Below are 12741 nucleotides of genomic sequence, written 5' to 3'. Positions count from 1 at the left end.
TTTGGTAAAATCTAATTAATTAATTGTTGGGTTTGTTTTTTTTTTTTTTTTGAGATAAAGAGGGCATGAGCAGGGGAGAAGAGCAGAGGGAGAGACCACAAGCCTGGGATCACAACCTGAGCTTGAAATCTAGTCAGTTGCTTAACCGACTGAGCCACCCAGGTGCCCTTAGAGTTCTTCTATCTATTTGACTGAGTCTCCTTTCTCTTTTTTCTCAGTGTTCATTTTTTTGAGTCAGATTATTTCACTCTTTGGTTCCAAAGCCTTTACTTAGAGCCAAAGTCTTACCAGGTCTTAAACGACCTATGTGATCCTACTTGACCTGGCCACTCTGCTCTCTCTTCGCTTCCGTTTTCCTAGAAAGCAGAGCCTGAGACAAGTGCTTACAAGCAACAAGTTTATTCCAGGAAGTAATTCTGGAGAACCAGTGTAGAAACTAGAGACACCAAGTGGGGAGGAGAAATGACCAAGGATGAGCTATTTAGCTGGTTAACTCTGTGGACAACTATAGCTCACTTCTCAGGACCTCAGATTTGCTTCAGTTGTTCTTTCTGTGTGAAATCCTATTTCCCTAGCATCTTCAAGTCTTTGTTCAGAATATATCTTCTTAAGATTTCAGATATTGATCCTTCTCTTTAATATCACCCTGACCTACCCTGCTCTTCCCCACAACCCATACTCTCAAGCCCATACACTTTCAATCCCCCACAATCTCAGTCCTTAAATACTTCTCTATTCTTTTCTTTCATTAGTAATTATTACCTACAAACCAGCATTATCACTTATTATATATTTTTATTACTTATAACTTTACTCCCACTCCTGATCGATAGAATGGAAGCTTTAGTGTCTTAATTTGATTTATTCACTGATGAATATATTTCAGTCTTTGGACCCATCTCAGTTCTTTCTTTTCATATTGATTTTTTATGTGTATGATGTCATGCTTTACATTCTTTTATTTTGTGAATCTCTTGACTGATTTTTGTAGATGTAATTGATTTTACTGCTTCTGTGCTTTAATCTCCATACTGGTTTTATAAGTGATTTCATAATATGTTTTGCATCAAATAAAAACTGGCACCAATTACACAGGTTCAAAAAATTGGAAATCAAGGGACCAAAGGGCTTACCTTTTTTTGCAGTGACTATTAAATGTCAGTGCTCTTGGAGGAGAGTAATTGAAGTATTCAAGGTTAGCAAATGCTAATGTTTGAATTTAAAGCAATCTGCACTTTGATGAACCTTCTAAAGGCATCCAGTGCAAATCTCTTGTAGTTTAAATAGTTTTCTCCTTATTATAAACTTTAGGTCAATATGTCCACTTGATGAAAACTTAAAAGTGAAAAAAGATGACCACATAGTCCATTAATAGCTAACTAGGAGGAGTAGGGCAACAGTATTATAAATTTATATTGGAAAGATCTATCATCTATTTATCTATCTTTTTCAAATGCCTTTTGAACTTATGCCACCTTTGATACATGGTTATTTCATATTTATGATTTTATCATTTTAAATGTTATACTTTAATATAGTTAATATGGATTCCCTTTCCTCTTCAGCTCATTTGAATTAAATTTCTTTAACTTTCAATTAAATATTACACAACACGTAGAAGGTTAATCATTTCTTCTAATTTTGGATTTGTACATGTGAGCTGGGATCTGATTTGCAAGCTGTTAAATAAACTAAAATATGTACCAGATAACCATCTTATACAGAGAAAGAGACTCCAAATTGAATTTTTCATATGTGAATAATAATTCCCATGAATATAATTTCACTTTTAACTTTTATAAGTACACATAATGGTGGGTATATATAAGAAAGTAATGGCAAGATGAGTATTTGAAGAAATATTCCTGTATCATATTATTATTAAAACTGGCCAAAATGTTTTTGAGGTTTTAAAGTAGAGAAAAATATATATCTCAAAAAGGACGAAATATAGCATGTCACTTGTCAGAGATAAGCATCATAGGAATGATATAACAAAAGCATATTTAAGGCTCAGTATGGGAGAGAGAAGTCACATAATTTGTGAATAGAACAAAATTTCAGACTGATTCCAGTACACAAGTGGATGCTTTAGAACTGGCTTGTTCCAGATCTTGAGAAGGATTATGGACATCTTTTCCCAAAGGATCCATGCTTGAAATCAGTCATAGTTGGTTGTACCTACACCACAGAAGGCATATCAGGTCTCCCTCCTCCCCAGGAAGCTATTTATTAAATATTTATCATCATACCACTAATGGCAACATATTACCTTCTACAAAAAGCAAAGGAAAAAAACCCTGAGAAGACAGGTTGTAATCTCTGTAGAGGGTTTAAAAGGTGATTATACTTGTATATGGTTGCCACAGAGCAGCATTCATTGTTCAAGTTTAGTTGATCTCCAAAATATTATTAATTTCATTGAAAATTACAGTTAATAAATATTTTTTCTCATTGCCTATCAACAAAGAATATGGAGTGATAACTTATGTTTTCAGCCAAGAGGAGAACAGCCATTGTGGATTTTTTCCAACTTAGTGGCTTTTTGGAAGTGCTTTCTTGCTCCAATTTAGTTTCCACCTTTATGTGACATCCTGGAGAAATGCATAAACTGAAATGGCTGGCAAAGCAGCTCTGACAGATAGTACTAGAGAGATATCAAAAATGTCTGGAAAAACTGTCATACTGGGGGTTAAAATGCAAATTTTATGAATGTTTGGGGCAGATGAATATTCCAGGAATTGGTGGAGAAAACAGATGGCAACAATCGCTCATTAGGGAGTACTACACATTGTCTCATACTATAAAGGGTATTATAAAAAGTACTACACTCTGAGCAGAAGCCAATAACAATGCATGAGTGGTAGCTAAAAGAAACTATGGCTGAGGGCCAAATCGCAAACTCTGAGGAGTTGATAAGGAAACACCAACTGTCTTGAGCACATCTTCAAAAGGTCTATACTCTAAAGAAATGGACTACTGTCTAGTCCATTATGATCACACCCACATTTGATGAGCATTATCTGTCTATTGTTTTAATGTGATGTGGAAGAAGAGAAGCTGTAGGGTTTGTATAAAAAAGAAGTTGCTTAGAGTGTTATTTGAGAGAAACAATTGAGTGAAGTTACATTTTACTTAATGTTGATTAGCTATTTTGGTTTGCCAACACTGTAGCTCTGAATTGAACTTCACTGAAACAGTCATTTATGCATATTAATAAACCTAACCATAGGATTGCATTTTATGTTAATAAGTTCAACTTCAAATATACATGAAGTAAGCTGAATATGTATACTTTACAAAGAACCCAATGGATCCAAAAGAATAACTAATAATAGCATCAGGCAACTGTTTCAATTTCTACAGCTTTCTAATGTGTCTTGAAATCCAGAATTGTAATACCTCTAGCTTTGTTCTTGTTTCTCAAGATTGTTTTAGGGGCATCTGGTTGGCTCAGTCAATGAGCATTTGATTCTTGATTTTGGCCCTGGTCATGAATTCATGGTTTGTTTTGTGGGATTGAACCCCACATTGGCCTCTGCTCTGACAGCATAGAGTCTGGTTGAGATTCTCTCTCTCCCTTTTGAGCCCCTCCCCCACTCACACTTTCTTTCAAAATAAATAAGCTTTAAAAAAAGATTGCTTGAGTTACTCAGGGTCTTTTGTGGTCCCATACAAATTTTAGTATTATTTGTTCTAGTTCTGTGAAAAATACTGTTGGTATTCTGATAGGGATTGCATTAAATTTGTAGGTTGCTTGGGTAATGGACATTTTAACTATTAATTTAATAATCCATGAATGTGGGGTATCTTTCTATTTGTCTTGTCTTTTATTTCTTTCATCGGTGTTTTACAGCTTCAAAGTACAGGTCTTTCTTTTCCTTGGTTAAGTTTATGCCTAAGTGTTTTATTCTTTTGGGTGCAATAGTGAATGGAATTTTTTTTTTCCTCTGAAGGTTAATTTTGTATCCTGTAACTTTATTGAATTCATTTTTTTCTAGTAGTTTTTTGGGGGAGCCTTCAGAGTTTCCTATGTATAGTATGATGTCATCTGCAAATAGTAACAGTTTAACTTCCTTTTTCTTTTTAAAAATATTTTTTTATTAACTTCTTTTCCTTACCAGTAATGGTTGCCTCTTCTTTCTCTTATCTGATTGCTGTGGGTGGGACTTCCAGTACTATGTTGAATAAAAGTGGTTAAGAGTCGACATCCTTATCTTGTTCAAACCAATAAATACAGAGAGCAAACTGGTGGTTGCCAGAGGGAAGGGGGTGAGGGGTTGGACAAAATAGGTGAGAAGGAGTGAGATAGACTTCTAGTTATGGAATGAATAAAAGGTACAGTAGAGGAAATAGAGTTAGATTTTCTTTTAAGTTTTTACTTAAATTCCAGTTAACACACAGTGTAACATTAGTGATTCAATATTTCCATACAACACTCAGTGCTCATCACAACTAATCTATGATATTGTAGTAGGGTTGAATGGTTTCAGATAGTAGCTACACTTGTAGTCAGTACAGCATAACATGTAGAGCTGTTGAATCACTGTGTTGTACACCTGAAATAAATGTAACAGTGTGTGTCAACTATACTCAAATAAAAATAATTTTAAAAAATAGTCTGACAATTGAATAACAGCTTCTTAAAGGAAGTTTAAGATATTTTATGGTTTCTTATCTTATAATCGATTTAACATATTTTATTTACAATGAAGACATCTTGGTGGACAAAAAGCCATTGCAAAGAAATAGTGGAAATAATGTCATTAATACAAACATAAAAATACTTCAATGACATTGTTTACAGAAATGGTTAAAAATATTTTCTATCATGCAAAAATCCTCAACAAGATACTTGCAAATCGAATTCAACAGCACATAAAAGGAATTATCCACCAAGATCAAGTGGGATTCACTCCTGGGTTACAGGGCTGGTTCAGTATTCACAAATCAATCAATCTGATACATCACATTAACAAAAGAAAAGATAAAAAACTTATGATCCTGTCGATAGATGCAGAAAGTCATTTGACAAAATACAGCATCCTTTCTTAATAAAAGACCTTCGAGAAAGTCAGGATAGAAGGAACTTACTTAAACATCATGAAAGTCATCTATGAGAACTCCTCAACTAACATCTTCCTCAACAGGGAAAAACTGAGAGCTTTCTCCCTGAGATCAGGAACACGACAGGGACGTCCACTCTCACCACTGTTGTTTAACATAGTGCTGGAAGTCCTAGCATCAGCTATCAGACAACAAAAGGAAATCAAAGGCATCAGAATTGGCAAAGAGGAAGTCCATCTTTCACTTTTTGCAGACGACATGGTACTCTACATAGAAAATCCGACAGACTCCACCAGAAGCCTACTAGAACTGATCCATGAATTCAGCAAAGTTGCAGGGTACAAAATCAGTGTACAGAAATTGGTTGCATTTTTATACACCAGTAATGAAGCAACAGAAAGAGAAATCAAGAAAGTGACCCCTTTCAAAATTGCACAAAAAAACCATAAAATACCTAGGAATAAACCTTACCAAAGATATAAGAGATATGTATGATGAAAACTGTAGAAAACTGATAAAGGAAATTGAAGAGGACACAAGGAAATGGAAAAACATTCCACGCTCACGGATCGGAAGAATAAGTATTGTTAAAATGTCATTCCTACCCAAAGCAATCTACACATTCAATGCAATCCCAATCAAAATTGCACCAGCATACTTCTCAAAACTAGAACAAACTATCCTCAAATTTGTATGGAACCACAAAAGACCCCAAATAGCCAAAGTAATATTGAAGAAGAAAACCAAAACGGGAGGCATCACAATCCCAGACTTTAGACTCTACTACAAAGCTGTCATCATCAAGACACTATGGTATTGTCACAAAAACAGACACATAGACCAATGGAATAGAATAGAGAACTCAGAATTGGACCCACAAATGTATGGGTAGGACAAAGCAGGAAAGAGTATCCAATGGAAAAAAGACAGCCTCTGTAACAGATGGTGCTGGGAGAACGGGACAGCAACATGCAGAAGAATGAAACTAGGTCATTTTCTCACACCATACACAAAAGTACACTCAAAATGGATAAAGGACCTGAATGTGAGACAGGAAACCATCAAAACCCTAGAGGAGAAAGCAGGAAACAACCTCCTTGACCTCCACCGCAGCAATTTCTTACTTGGCACATTCCCCAAAGGCAAGGGAATCAAGAGCAAAAATGAACTATTGGGATCTCATCAAGATAAAAACCTTCTGCATGGCAAAGGAAACAATTCATAAAACTAATAGGCAACTGATGGAATGGGAAAAGATAGTTGCAAATAAAATATCAGATAAAGGGTTAGTATCCAAAATCTATAAGGAACTCACCAAACTGCACACTTGAAAAACAAACAACCCAGTGAAGAAATGGGCAGAAGATATGAACAGACACTTCTCCAAAGAGGACACCCAGATGGCCAACAGACACATGAAACGATGCTCAGCATCCCTCCTCATCAGGGAAATACAAATCCAAACCACACTGAGATACCACCTCACACCGGTGAGAGTGACTAAAATGAACAAATCAGGAGACTCTAGATGCTGGCAAGGATGTGGAGAAATGGGCACCCTCCTACATTGTTGGTGGGAATGTAAACTGGTACAGCCCCTCTGGAAAACAGTGTGGAGGTTCCTCAAAAAATTAACAGTAGAACTCCCCTATGATCCAGCAATAACACTGCTAGGAATTTACCCAAGGGACACAGGAGTGCTGATGTATAAGGGCACATGGACCCCAATGTTCATAGCAGCATTCTCAACAATAGCCCAAATTAGGAAAGAGCCTAAGTGTCCATCAACTGATGAATGGATCAAGAAGATGTGGTTTATCTGTACAGTGGAATACTACATGGCAATGAGAAACAATGAAATCTGGCCATGTGTAGCAACATGGATGGACCTTGAGGGTGTTATGCTGAGCGAAATAAGTCAGGCAGAGAAGGACAGATACCACATGTTTGCATGTATAGGTGGATTAGGAGGAACTTAATGGAGGACCGTGGGGGAGAAGAAAGGGAAAAATAATTGGGGAGAGGGAGGGAGGCAAACCATGAGTGGCTCTTGAATGCCGAGAACAAACAAATTGAGGACTGATGGGGGTGTGGGAGAGGGGAAGGGGGATGATGGGAATGGAGGAGGGCACTTGTTGGATGAGTACTGGGTGTTATATAGAAACCATCTTTACAATAAACTATTAAAAATAAAAATTAAATTAAAAAGTAAATAAAATAAAATATTGTCTATTAATTTATCTTTTCCTGTCCATGTTTCTAAGCAAAAATCAATTAAATTAAAGGAATTATACTGTAGAAAGAAAACCCATGTAGAGATAACTGTCCTGTAATGTTTCATCAACTAAGATACTTTTAACTGAAATTCTAATGTGGTTATTTTTTAATGAATATATGTATGATTTTCAAATCCTAAATAGTTTAGAGTTTGATGAAAACACATGTGAATACAGTTGACCCTTCAACATCACAGATTTGAACTGAGCTGATCTACTTACATGCAGATTTTTTTTTTATAAATATGGTACAGTGCTCTAAATGTATTTTCTTTTCCTTACAATTCTCTTAACATTTTCTTTTCTCTAGTTTACGTCATTGTAAGAACACAATCTATAATACACCTAACATAAAAAACATGTGTTGACTGCTTATGTTATTGGTAAGGCTTTTGGTCAACGGTAGACTATTCACAGTGAAGTTGGGAGGAGTCAAAAGTGATGCTCAGAATTTTGACTACATAAGGTGTTGGCACCCTTAACCTCCACATGGTTCAAGAGTCAACTTTTATATGGATTGACATTCTACCAACTCCAGTAATTTGATCCAGTGATTTCAACAACAATTAAAAAAATGGAAATAGGATATGTACAATGGAACAGAAATCAGGTTGCCTTCAAAATGTATCTGTGTGATATCAAACAATAGGAGAAAATGAAACAGTCTATAGAACTTTGAAATAAAAATGAGTGCTCGGTCACACATTATTTATAGGTGTAATAGTTAAATATGCAAAGATAGAGAACATCTTAATGATTAATCGCAAAAAGACTTGCTAAAAAAGTGAGAAATGCATAAAAATTAAGAACTCATTATCTGGGTATTAAAACTGAAAAAGTTTTGACTTTGAGCATTAAATCAATAACCGAGAGCTAACCTAATTTATTGTAAGTTTGCATGCAAAATTAAATTTTAAAAAATGAAAAAAGAAAAATTGGATAATAATTAAATCCTAAGTTAAATTAATGAAATTATGTAAAAAGAGAGAGTGGGGTTACTGTTATTCCAAAGGTAGAACAAAAATGCTATATTTCTGATCTTTCTTATAGGAGTTTCAAAATGATTGTTGTACATTTTTACATTTATGAGAAAAATGGGAACATGAATTTTTAAAGCTTTTTTTTATAAGAAATATTGAAACATTTTGACAGTAGAAAAGGGCTCTGAGAATTTACTGTTAAGAAATAATCCCATCTGTAGAATAAAATGCATGAATATTTCAGTAGTATATTATTTTTAACAGTAGAAACTTGGAAATAAACTTTTTAATACTAGGGAAATGGTTACATAAGTATAGTTATCCATAATATAGTGAATAAGTAGGCATTAAAAGTGATAGTGAGAAATAATTCATAATACCATGTGGAAAGGCTTAAAATTTTGGATAAAAAATTCAAGTGTATGTAATCTACATGTGCATGCATACACAGGCATAGTACAAATTGCATACATTGTACATAAAATACTCGCCACCTACCTGAACTATTAAATGTACCTTGAAATAAATATACAGAAGTTGTTTCTCTTGTGTAATGATCATGAAACTTTAGGTAATGTTTCCTCTTTAGATGCAGTGTTACACACACACACACACACACACACACACACACACAATAGTAATTAAGTTCCATAAAGTCATCACAAGCATTGAATTAGGGATATTAGGCTATTACTCCCCAGGAAAATATAAAGTTAGATCCTATATGCTTTGGGTCACAATATTTTCATCAATTAGTCTATACAAAAACTTGTTTATGTGTTTCTATTTAAAGACATAATTAATGCATACATATATAATATGTATTTCTTATAACTACTTATGTTCAGTATTTCTTTATAATAAGGCACTAGTCATGAGAGTTTTAACATTTTCCTGATTCTGGGTCCACAACTGTAAATTATTTTGGCTTTCAGCCTCACAATAGTGATGTCCAGAACGTTGCTTTTAATATCATCATCTCATAAATTCACAAATTTAGCCATTTTCTATTTTTCCCATAACTTCATCAAGCATGACCAGTATGACTTGAGCACTTTCTGAAGAAGCCTTCTGTACAAATCAATGAATTTTTTCTTCTTTGTCATGGATGTGTCATGTCGCTTCATTAACATTGGACTCAAGGCCAATAGCATGAATGAAACTCATCCAACACTTGTCTTTTGTCCTCCTTAAGACACATCACAATCTTCTTATCCTTAGGAACACTAGGCAGCACTGCAGTCCTAAGTCCTATACTTGGGATTCATTTTAAACAACAAATCATCAAAACAAGTACGCGAATGCAAAACACATGGTACTAAACTGACTAGGAAAGGGACACTTGTTCACAATATAAGAGCTAAAACAAGAAGGCAGAGTGTGACTTTCTTTGACATCAGCTGGTCGTGTGTGTTGCACGGTGAATCAAATTTTCACTGCTTTACGCATGTCCACAAATGACCTGGGATGAACATGAAAGCATTGGCAGTATTGATTTGGGAATTACAAATAAATTCAGTAAGTGAATTTACAGATGCACACTCTGTGAATAATGAGGGTCAGGTGTGTGTGTGTGTATGGCATAGTTTATCATATTCACATGTTTTTATACCTAGAAAATATAATTGGCTAAGAAAAAGTTATTTGTCTATAAAACTTTTTAATTATGCTCTATATAGAGAAAGATTCATAATGGCAACAAAAATAAGTGCATCAATATTCTACCTATAGAACTTTTTAATTTTTAAGTTAATAATTTAATTATAAATTTAATTGGTTGTAAAATTTAATTTGTTAATTATAAATTTGTCAATAATTGTGTTAAGGAAATTTAAAAAATATATTTTAAATAAAATTGGAAAAATATGCAAAAAATAGCCAAACTGTATTCTTTAAAAAATTTTTTTAATGTTTATTTTATTTTTGAGAGAAAGAGTGTGAGCAGGGGAGGAGCAGGAGAGAGAGACAGAGGCATGGGATCCAAAGCAGGCTTTAGGCTATGAGCTGTCAGCCCCCCCACATGGGGGCTTCAACTCACAAACCCACAAAATCATAACCTGAGCCAAAGTCGGTGCTTAACTGACGGAGCTACCCAGGTGGCCTAACCAACTGTATTTTTAAAAGAGGAGTACAGAATTTCATAGCAAATATTAAAACAAATTTTAGTCACAGAAGGCTAGACAGGGAAAAACTGGAGCATAATAGATAAACCAGAAACATCTTATTGTGTATAAGCATTTAATAAGTAACGAAGAGACATCACACCTTAGCAGAAAAACAAATCAGCAATAAATACAGGCACACCTCATTTTATTGTGCTTTACTTTGTTGCACTTCACAGACACTGCATTTTTTACAAATGCCAGAAAAGTTTGTGGCAGTCCTGCATGGAACAAGTCTACTGGTGCCATTTTCCAACAGCATTTGGTCACTTCATGTCGTTGTGTCAAATATTGGAAATTCTTGCAACATTTCAAAATATTAACGAAATTTTTTAAACATCTATTCATTTTTGAGAGAGAGGGAGAGAGGAAGAGAAGGAAGAAGGGGCAGGGGGTGGAGCATAGAGTCTGAAGCTGACCCCAGGCCCTGAGCAGTCAGCACAGAGCCCGATGCTGTGCTTGAACCCATGAGTGGTGATATGAGCTGAAGTCAGACGCTTGACTGACTGAGCCACCCAGGTGCCCCTCATAATACTTTTTTAAGTATTATAGGTGTGCCTCTGGGCAGGGTCATCACCTCACGGTTCATGGGATCAAGCTCCACATAGGAGCTGTCAGCACAGAGTCCTTGGGAGTCTTTTTCTACCTCTCTCTGCCCCTCCACCCCTCACAAAATAAATAAAACACTTTTTAAAAGTGTTTTATTTATTAGAGTGGTCTGTGATCAATGAGTATGGCATGCTAAAAGCTCAGATGATGGTTACTATGTTTTAGCAATAAAGTATTTTTAAATTAAGGTATATACATTGTTCTTTAGACATAATGGTATTATACAGTTAACAGACTACAGTGTAAATATGACTTTTATACGTACTGAAAAACCAAAACATTTATTTGTCTTGCTTTATTGAGATATTTGCTTTATTGCAGTGATGTAGAACTGAACCTGCAATACCTCTGAGGTATGCCTATAGTGTTAGGTTAACTGAGACCCTTATTTATTTATGTATGTATGTATGGGTGTGTGTTTACACATGTTTTATATTAAAACTTGTTATACTACTTTTTACTTAAAACAAGTCACTCAAATCTTGTGCATTTTGAATTCTTCATTTATTAAAATGAGGTAGTAGATGTATAATTCTATGATGAATGGTTGATAGCCTTAATATCCAGTGGGTTCTAGAGCAGGCAGGCCATCCAGTGCATGGAAGCTACTTGAACACATCTTTTCCCAATTCCATTTTTAGTGATAACAACTTGGTAGCTTGTAATTGACCATGCTGGGAATACTTACATCAGGGAAATTGGCAAATGTGACAAGTAGGCTTTTTTTTCTCCCAGAAAATCAGTGTTTGAACATGTGTCCACACACTACTATTTATACCTTTATAGATTATATCTGTGTTACAATATAAAACGTTATTCCAACATAATTTCTAATGAGTAGGAATTTCAATAGCATGAAGGATGAAAACCTGAATGCTGTGAAATTGCATTGTGATAATAACTTTGGTAAAAACATAAAATAGACATTGAGAATAATATGGAGATACTTGGGAATAAAATACTAGGTGTTGCCATCTCAGGCATGTGAATGATGTAGAGTACTGATATGCAGCTCTGACTACATATTTGAATCACATGAGGCACTTTATGATTAATTGATTTGGAATTGGGCCCAGGCATTACTGCTTATTTAAAAGTTCCTCAAGTGAGTCTACTGTGTGGTCAGATTGTCCTAAGGTAATTTATACAGTGATAAGGTAATGATGAGATAATTACATAGTGTTCTCTAACTATATAACAAAAGAGTGTCACCTTCCAAGTTCCCATTTATGCCAAGATGTGCTTGGGTATAAAGTTTTGTGTAATTTTAGAGTTACAATTAAAAATTTCAGTTTTTGTACCTTTGCCTTTACAGATTGACAAGTGAAAATATGGTAAATGAAGGAGCTCAAAGCTAGTTTCTTTGGCTGTAAAATATATGTTGGTTAGACTAACAAATTAAGCTATGAATAGAATGTCTATAATTCTAAGACTGACATATATTTTTAAATCAGAGAAGAAAAACAGAAATAAGGAAAATTCAGCAATCTAATAAAAAAAGGAGTAAAGAATATGATGTAGAGAAATAGCATTTCCAAAATCATTAAGATGGTAGAAATAACACCACTTACCATAAGTATAAATGAACTAAACATGACAATGAAAAGATGAGAAAGGCTTTATTAAAGAATATTCCGATTATATGTT

Source organism: Hyaena hyaena, unplaced genomic scaffold, assembly GCF_003009895.1.
Source record: "Hyaena hyaena isolate Hyena2069 unplaced genomic scaffold, ASM300989v1 scaffold_1416, whole genome shotgun sequence".
NCBI lineage: Eukaryota > Metazoa > Chordata > Mammalia > Carnivora > Hyaenidae > Hyaena > Hyaena hyaena.
The sequence above is the reverse complement of the archived record's forward strand: the minus strand, read 5'-3'. Positions refer to the sequence as shown.